Source organism: Capsicum annuum, chromosome 10 (genome assembly GCF_002878395.1).
Source record: "Capsicum annuum cultivar UCD-10X-F1 chromosome 10, UCD10Xv1.1, whole genome shotgun sequence".
Classification (NCBI taxonomy): Eukaryota; Viridiplantae; Streptophyta; class Magnoliopsida; order Solanales; family Solanaceae; genus Capsicum; species Capsicum annuum.
Window position 1 is genome coordinate 73,798,806 of NC_061120.1, and position 10,614 is coordinate 73,809,419.

The following is a 10,614-nucleotide window of genomic DNA, read 5'->3' on the forward strand; positions in this document are numbered from 1 at the left end:
AAGAGTACTGAAGTTACTAAGATTGACAATGAATACTGAGGTTGTTGAGGTTACTGAGCACTAAGATTACTGAGAATACAGGACTATTGAGATTACTGAGATTTTTGAGTTTTCCTGAGTCACATGACTGACTAAATTCTATAGATCATGGGTTGACTGATATTATCGTGAAAACATGACATGGCTCTAGGCACACAACTATATTTTTTGGGTACAAGTACCTCCAAGACTCAATGGAAGGAAACTGACACAACTTGAATTTCTTGAGTACACGACTAGGAATAAAAATCGATAATACATGAGTGGGGGATTTCATAAAGTACATGGTCATCATAATATCTATCATGAATAGGAATGCTTATAATCAAGTCATAAATCTTATATTCTAATATCATGGGCATTCCGACAATATATACTATTCATAGCAATCTCATGGAAACCATTCAAGCATAAGGGAACGGCAACATGTAACATTTAGTTCATATTGTAATGATTTAGGGATATTATACTTCATGTATTTATTCAACATCTCAAACATAGTAGGGAAATCATGGATATATTTTGTGTACATAATTTACCTCCATTATCATACATGCTTTATACCACAACAATAACAACACATAATTTGCATGGAAATTCATATTAGAGTGTGTGACTAACATGAACTTGTTATTTAGATATCATGAAATCATGTAACTGTGAAGTTCTAACATACTAGGCATTTTATCGAACACCTTGCATGCATTATTTAAGGCATAGGTGGATTTCATACTTGCATTCTATCAATCCATCTAAAGATCATGTTTTTCAATCAACAACCACATATATTTCATGAAAACATCCTTAGGTATCATCTTGAAACTTAAACATCCATCATCAACATGTACATATTCATATCACCACAAAAATTTTGCAAAACAACATTTAAAAGCATGATTCTTGAGCTCTATGAACGAATTGAATCTATAGATGAACACTACGCATACCTTGGAAGGGAGGTTCTTGATGATTGACGGAGGAATTTCCTTGAAATTCGATCTTCAAGCTTAATTATGCAACCCTAGTTGTTTTTATCTTTTAGTGCTCTTGGATGATGAGCTTTGAGATGTTAATGGGGTTATAATGTGTTTAGAAGCTATATATTTTGTAAGGTTAAGTTTAGGGACGTGTAAGGAGTGTTAAAAGACTTAATTACCCTTAAAATAACTCAAAAAGGAGTGTTTTGGCACTTGGAACTGACTTAGGCAGCGCACAAGTTATTGCCTAAGCTAGGTTGGGCGGCGCCTAACCAATCGCCTATGTTTGGGTTGGGCGCGCCTAACCAATCGCCTACCCTTACTGTCTCTCACGAAAAAGGGCATAACTTATCACTCAGGTATTGGAGTAAGGTGAAATTAGTATCGTTGGAAAGCTAATTCAATTATCTATGATTTAGTGGGTCTAAATAAGCTAAACTACCACATTAACATCGAGTTATACTCGTTCAAAGATGACCCTTGCAAAATCGAACGCTAAAACTTGATGGATTCAAAAACTCTTAGCTTGTATTACCTTAAGTGACTCATATGAACATGCTTAATGTATCATAAGCTATATTATCGCTAGGATACTCATTGTAATTCATGAAATGCAATGTTACTCATAGGATAGGAGGTTTCATACGTAGGAAAAATAGTTCGTCTCCTAGTTTAGAAACATACGGGGTATTACAATATGTCCCTCTTGGGAACATTCGTCCTCGAATGGAAATTAACTGAAGCGGGAGATATGATAAGATGAAGTATGTATAAGACATACACTATTGAAACATGGGTTCATGACTGGTATGACTGAAAGCTGAGCACAACATACTGAACATGCATATCTAATGCATGGGAAGCTGATTCATGAATATAAGACTGAGGATTCTAATAAAGTAAGTTTTCTCAAAATGAGAATGGATATCTGATGCACAACTGAAAGGCTGAATCCATGTATATCTGATCCATGATTATATGACTGACATAATACATGAATGCATGACTGAAAGTATTAATGAGCTGATCAGACATATCTGATATGTGAATTCACGACTAAACTTACTCATGAACATGTAATGGTAAATGTATCAAGTTTGAAATGAAAACTGAGCATGGAACTGAATACCAAGTTTGGCACTAAAATATACACATGAGAACAAGTAAGTTTAAGGAAAACTGTTACCTTGAACTGATAATATCGATAAGTTTGAGATTAATTACTTCATATGCATGATCGGAAACATGAGAACATAACTAAGTCTGGGACGTGGTAAATATACTGAATCTTGAAAACATGACATACGACTTAAGTTGGAGTTTGAGGGTTAACTTATGAGTACCTTTTCTCCAAACTGGATTCATCAAAAAAATAGAGCAGCATGTTTATGTCATGAAATTTTATGGGTATGATGTATCTCCCCCCTGGGACACTATGTCCCTCAAAGAATACTGACTTAGATAAGCTACTGAGGGAAATTGAGGCGATGTGTAAGACACCTAGGAACTGATTCATGACTGAATATCTAGGATCTGAAACTGAGACATGATAGATATATAAACTGAGCTGAACAAGAGTGCAAAAATACACTAACTTATTTAATTAACTAAATAACTGATACCTGAATACTGGATCTGCAATGCTAAACTGTACTTAGTCTAAATAGTTGGGGTGAGATTTTTGAGTTTTATGCATAAGAGATAAGGAGTAACTGAGTAGAATGAGGTATCTGAGCATGGATTCATGAAATCTGTATTATTTGCAAATGCGAGACCAAGCAGTCGACATGGCTCTGAGGTATTCTATAAATTGGGGTACTGAAACACTGATAACTGAGTACTGACAACCTGAATGCTATGGTTAAGTATGTCTGGAACTGAACTGAGGTTCAAATCTGGTTACTGAACTGAAGATGACATTATAACTAAGCCTATAGCTAGTACAGAAGCACTGAATTCAAGGACTGAACACTGATCACTGAGTGCTGGATACTAAAACTATAATTGAGTTGGCAATTGAGTTTTTGATGGCTACATGCTAGGGAATGACATAAGTGAAGGATCTAAATGTACACTTACACTTTGTACTTTCCCAACTTCTAAATACGACCCCTTGCTAGACGTTTACTTACACATTGATCATGACATTCAAGCCTATCTTCACAACTACACCCTTGTGCAAAGTAAGCATGCAATAATCTTGTCTTATCTAAACAACTACTCATCACTACACTGTTCCATAAAGAGAGCTAACTGGAAGAGTAAATCAGGAGGACCTGAAACATGAATAGATACAAACTAAACTTGACATACGACTAAAACTTGAGGAATAAAATATCAATAGTTTGGATTTACCAATAAGGTCTGAACTGAGGATATATATGACATAGTCTAAATGTATCTGATTTGTAGGGGAATAGCATGAGTCATGGAATTTAAGTATACAGGAAAGCATGATATGCGTACATGAGTCATGAGCTGCATGACCTAAGTCTAGAGTTTTCTATACTTGTGGGATATGATTCGAATACTGAGGGAGCTGGAACTGAACCCCTTATACTGGAACTGAAGGCGTACATAATCCCATGGAAAGTATGTGAAAGTAGATTGTTCTCATGGAACATGACTCGTACTATGGAGTAAAAGGGACTCCTTATGCTGGAAATTGAATTCATACATGATTATAGTTCGTGACCATAGAGTTGGTATGCAATGCCTGAGTTGGTTTCATGATAGCTGGAGTGAAAAACTATGCACTAAGATAAGAATAGGTCTGGAATTGTCCTCCCTTACTGCTTTATATACATACTGTCTCTACTACTGAAATTTTAGGGCCTGGCTTAGGTACTTGATCTACCATCACCTACCTACATTATGTTCAACACTTGTCTGTCTTACTAAACACATCATCTAATTCTGTTTCCTCATATACTGCTAATATCACATTCACACCTTTATGCTTAATTCTGAGTTAACAAACTTAAGTGTTTAGCTCGTACTGTTCAAGCCTAATGATCTAATCCCCATGAATACATAATCAGATCAAATAGAATAATACTATCCCAACTCTACTACTGCTAAACTTCTGGGTTCAAGAATGAGTTCTCCTGATCATAAATAAAATATTTACGACCTTGGAATAATAATGAACTGAGGGAATACTATTTGAGTCTGTTTCTAATCTCATAACTGACCGTACGGACTGTCCGAGAAATCCCTATCTTTAGAACTTTGAACTTCACTGTTTCTATTACCTTCAAAGTAAGGTAAAGTAAATATGAGGGGTACATGATATGAATCTACATGGTTTCCTTAAAGAAACTTGCTATGGCACGATCTTGAGACATGAAATAAGGGAAACTATTCCTAAAACATCTCATAGCCTCTTGCACATAAGTGTGGTGCACAACACGCCCATGTACTAGAGTCTACTTGATGCAACTTTCAGACTTCCTAGGATACTATTGAACCTTAGGCTATGATACCAAGTTTGTAACGCCCCCATTTTCTAAACCAAAATGCTACACGGTGCTCATAACCATGAAGGACAACAAGCTAACCCATGATTGATATTTGTACCTGTAGGCTGCATAATATCTCATAAAATATGTGGAAACATGAACTGTAAGGCCATAAGGTTCAATACTAATACATATTTGAAAAATATGGTATAACAATACCCAAAAAGAACATAAATACTGAAGTCTGAACATCTAATCTGACATCTAGTGGGAAAGCCTCTAACTAAACTGAATAATGAGTTGATGGGACATGTCCCCAACTAACTCCAACTACTGAAATAAAGTGAAAACTAAAATAGAAATGAAATCATCATGTCCTCGAAGGATAACGACTCACGTCTAACTCTGACTACTGATCCTGGAATCTACTGCTTATTTGGAGCTCATACCTCTGAACCTATGGTGTAACATAAGAGAAAGCATCATAGAGCAAATATATCAGTACGTTTGAATGTATTGAGTATACGAGTAAGTTAGGATAAATGCAAAGGTTTATATGCATGGACAATACTGACTGATATGAATGTTAGAGTACATACATGCATACGTAACTGTAACTAAACTCGTGGAGATACAAACTACTGAGTCTGAATACTGACGACATGAGTGTACTGATAATAAGATTTTAAAAGACTGAGTTTACTGATATTGATATATAAATCACTAATAAGTGATGGATCTAATACTGTATTACTGATATACTAAGAGACTGATATTGTATTATAGATAAATGAATGATTGTTTCTGATAGTTTGAATTATAAAGAACTGGTCTGATTGACTGTATCTGATAGTCCTAAAGCTGAGTACTGATAACATAAGTTCTGATGACTTTTGTGACTAATAGCATAAGTGAATATATCTCACAATCCATAAATCTAAAGGATACTATCTGAGTTCCATTCTATTTCTGAGTTGACTGTATCTGATAGCCCTGATATACTGAAATCTGAAGAGCTATATAAGTTCTTTACTGAGACTGGGTAGCTATAGCTGACAGTCCTGAAATCTATAACTGAAACTATGGGAAGTAGTTATCAAAACGACATGCCCTAAATATGCTGTAATAGCTAAGTTGGGGTCCAATCTCTACCCCGACTGGAAGGGTGTCAATACCACGCCACTAGTAAGGACAGCTGTGAGAACCCTATAATGGTAGTTACTCAAATGAGAACGGTGGGAACCCTAAACTAATAGGTTAATACACCTCATCAACCCTAGTTTGACGGGTTAATATATCTCAACCTATGCTGGCTACGTAGTTCTGAAACACAAGGATGACTACTAAGAATATCACCCTAAACTGGCGGGTGAGTTCCCATCCTTGGGTTCACTCGGTGCTAACTTCTAATTCCATCTGAAGGACGTTGAACTAAATAACTAAGCTGAACTGAATAACTGAACTAAACTGACTAGAGGAACTAATACTGATTAACTGGACTGATACTAGTGGTATTGTTTAGCAGAGCTAAACTAAGTTTACTGGATTCCAATGACTAACGGAATGTACTAATTTCTGAAGACTGGTTGAGAGTACTAAAGATACTGAGATTGACTGTGAATACTAAGGTTGTTGTGGTTACTGAGCATTGAGATTACTGAGATTACTGGACTTCTGAGATTACAGAGATTTTTGAGTTTTCCTGAGTCACATGACTGACTGAATTCTATAGATCATGGGTTGACTGAGAGTATCGTGAAAACATGACATGGCTCTAGGCACACAACTATATTTTTGGGTACAAGTACCCCCAGGACTCGATGGAAGGAAACTGACAGAACTTGAATTTCTTGAGTACACGACCAGCAATAAAAATCCATAATACATGAGTGGGGGATTTCATAAAGTACATGGTCATCATAATATCTATCATGAATAGGAATGCTTATAATCAAGTCATAAATCTCATATTCTAATATCATGGGCATTCCAACAACATATACTATTCATGGCAATCGCATGAAAACCATTCAAGCATAAGGGAACGGTAACCTGTAACGTTTAGTTCATATTTTAATGATTTGGGGATATTATACTTCATGTAATTATTCAACATCTCAAACATTGTAGGGAAAGCATGGATATATTTTGTGTACATAATTTATATCTCCATTATTATATGTACATAATCATAATACATAATTTATATCTCTATTATCATATGTACATAATTATAATTTATAATTTGTGTATATAAATTATGTACACAAAATGTATCCATGCTTTCCCAACCATGTTTGAGATGTTGAATAAATACATGAAGTATAATATCCCCAAATCATTACAATATGAACTAAATGTTACATGTTGCCGTTTCTTTACGCTTGAATGGTTTCCATGCGATTGCTAAGAATAGCATATATTTTTGGAATGCCCATGATATTACAATATGAGATTTATGACTTGATTATAAGCATTCCTATTCATGATAGATATTATGATGACCATGTACTTCATGAAATCTCCCACTCATGTATTATGGATTTTTATTGATGGCCGTGTACTCAAGAAATTCAAGCTGTGTCAGTTTCCTTCCATCGAGTCATTGGGGTACTTGTACCCAAAAAATATAGTTGTGTGCCTAGAGCCATGTCATATTTTCAGGATACTCTTAGTCAAGCCATGATCTATAGAATTCAATCAGACATGTGACTCAAGAAAACTCAGAAATCTTTGTAATCTCAATAGTCCAGTAATCTCAGTGCTCAGTAACCTCAGCAACCTAAGTATTCCCAGTCAATCTCAATAACTTTAGTACTCTCAACAAGTCCTCAGAACTCAGTACATTCCGTCAGTTATTGGAATCCAGTAAACTTAGTTTAGCTCTGCTAAACAATACCACTAGTATCAGTCCAATTAATCAGTATCAGTTTAGCTAATCAGTTCTGTTCAGTTATTTAGTTCAGCTTAGTTATTTAGTTCAGTGTCCTTCAGATGGGAGTAGCAGTTAGCATCGAGTGAACCCAAGGATGGGAACTCACCCGCCAATTCAGGGTGAGATTCTTAGTAGTCATCCTTGTGTTCCAGAACTACGTAGTCAGCATAGGTTGAGACATCTTAATCCATCAAATTAGGGTTGATGAGGTGGCTTAACCCATCAGTTTAGGGTTCCCACCATTCTTATTTGAGTACCTGCCAGTATAGGTTTCTTACAATTGTCCTTACCAGTGCCGCGGTATTGACACCCCTTCAGTCGGGGCAGAGATTGGACCCCAGCTTAGCTATTACAGCATATTTGGGGCATTTAGGTTAGATAACTACTTCCCACAGTTTCAGTTACAGATTTCAGGACTATCGGCTATAGCTACCCAGTATCAGTAAAGAACTCAGATAGCTCTTCAGATTTCAGTATATAAGGGTTGTCAGATACAGTCAACTCATAAATAAAATAGAACTCAGATAGTTTTCTACATATTTATAGACTGTGAGATATAGTCACTTATTCTATCAATCACAATAGTTATCAGAACTTATGCTATCAGTACTCAGCTTCAGGACTGTTAGATACAGTCAATCAGACCAGTTCTTCATAATTCAAACTGTCAAAAACAATCATTCATTTATCAGTAATGCAATATCACTCTCTTAGTATTCAGTAGTACAGTATTATATCCATCACTTATTAGTGATTTACATATCAATAGCAGTAAACTCAGTCTTTCAGAATCTCATTATCAGTAAACTCATGTTATCAGTATTCAGAATCAGTAGTCGATATCTCTACGAGTTCAGTTACAGTTACGTATGCATATATGTACTCTCATGTTCATATCAGTCAGTATTTTCCATGCATATAACCCTTTGAGTTTAGCCTACCTCACTCGTATACTCAGTACATTCAGACGTACTGATGCATTTACGCTATGGTGCTTTATCTTATGTTACACCATAGGTTCAGAGGCATGAGCTCCAAATCAGTAGTAGATTCTAGGATCAACAGTTAGAGTTAGACGTGAATCCTCATCCTTCGAGGACATGATGATTTCATTTCTATTTCACTTTTAACTTTATTTCAGTAGTTGGAGTTAGTTGGGGACATGTCCCACCAACTCCTTATTCAGTTCAGTTAGAGGCTTTCGGACTAGATATCAGATTAGATGTTCAGACTTCAATATTTACGATCCTTTTTGGTATTGTTATACCATATTTTTCAAATATGTATTAGTATTGAACTTTATGGCCTTACAGTTCATGTTTCCATATATTTTATGAGATATTATGCAGTTTATAGGCATAGATATCAGTCATGGGTTAGCTTGTGGTCCTTCGGGGTCATGAGCACCGTGTAGCATTTTGGTTTAGAAAATTGGGGCGTTACAAACTTGGTATCAGAGCCAGGTTCAACAGTGTCCTAGGAAGTCTAAAAGTTGCATCAAGTAGAGTCTAGTACATGGGTGTGTTGTGCACCACACTTATGTAAAGAGGCTATGAGATGTTTTTGGAATATTTTCCCATCTTTCATGTCTCAAGATCGTGCTATAGCAAGTTTCTGTAAGGATACTATGTAGATTCATATCATGTACCCCTCATGTTTACTTTACCTTACTTTTAAGGTAATAGAAACAGTGAAGTTCAAAGTCCTAAAGATAGGGCTTTCTCAGACAGTCCCTACAGTCAGTTATGAGATTAGTAACAGACTCAAACAGTATCCCATCAGTTCATTATTGTTCCAAGATCATACAAATTTTATTCATGATCATGAGAACTCATTCTTGAACCCAGAAGTTTAGCAGTAGTAGAGTTAGGATAGTATTATTTTATTTGATTAGATTATGTATTCATAAGGATTAGATCAGTAGGCCTGAATAGTACAAGCTAAACACTTAAGTTTATTGACTCAAAATTAAGCATGAAGGTATGAATGTGATATTAGCAGCATATAAGGAAATAAAATTAGATGATGTGTTTAGTAAGACAGACAGGTGTTGAACATAATGTAGGTATGTGATGGTAGATCAAGTACCTAAGCCAGGCCCTCAAGTTTCAGTAGTAGAGCCAGTATGTATAGAAAGCGGTAAGGGAAGACAATTCCAGACCTATTCTCATCTCAGTGCAGAGTTTTTCATTTTATCTATCATAAAACCAACTCAGGGATTGCATATCAACTCTAAGGTCACAAACTCTAATCATGTATAAATTAAATTTCCAGCATAAGGAGTCCCTTTTACTCCACAGTACGAGTCATGTTCCATGAGAACAATCTACTTTCACACACTTTCCATGGGATTATATGCACCTTCAGTTCCCAGTATGAGGGGTTCAGTTCTAACTCCCTCAGTATTCGAATCATGTCCCACGAGTACAGAAAACTCTAGACTCAGGTCATGCAGCTCATGACTCATGTACGCATATCATGCTTTCCAGTATACTTAGCTTCCATGACTCATGCTATGCCCCTAAATATCAGATACATTTAGACTATGTCATGTATATCCTCAGTTCCGACCTTATTGGTAAATCTAAACTATTGATATTTTATTCCTCAAGTTTCAGTAATGTGTCAAGTTTAGTTTGTATCTATTCATGTTTTTGGTCCTCCTGATTTACTCCTCTAATTAGCTCTCCTTATGGAATAGTGTAGTGATGAGCAGTTGTTTAGATAAGAGAAGATTGTTGCATGCTTACTTTGCACGAGGATGTAGTTGTGAAGATAGGCTATAATGTCATGATAAATGTGCAAGTAACGTCTAGCAAGGGGTCGTATTTAGAAGTTAGGAAAGTACAAAGTGTAAGTGTACATTTAGATCCTTGACTTATGTCAGTCCCCAGCATGTAGCCATCAAAAACTCAGTTTCCAACTCAATTATAGTTTTAGTATCCAGCACTCAGTGATCAGTGTTCAGTCCTTGAATTCAGTACTTCTGTACTAGCTATAGGCTTAGTTATAATGTCATCTTCAGTTCAGTAACTAGATTTGAAACTCAATTCAGTTCCAGACATGCTTTAACATAGCATTCAGGTTATCAGTACTCAGTTATCAGTGTTTCAGTACCCCGGTTTATAGAATACCTCAGAGCCATGTTGTTCGCTTGGTCTCGTATTCGCAAATAATACAGACTTCATGACTCCATGCTCAG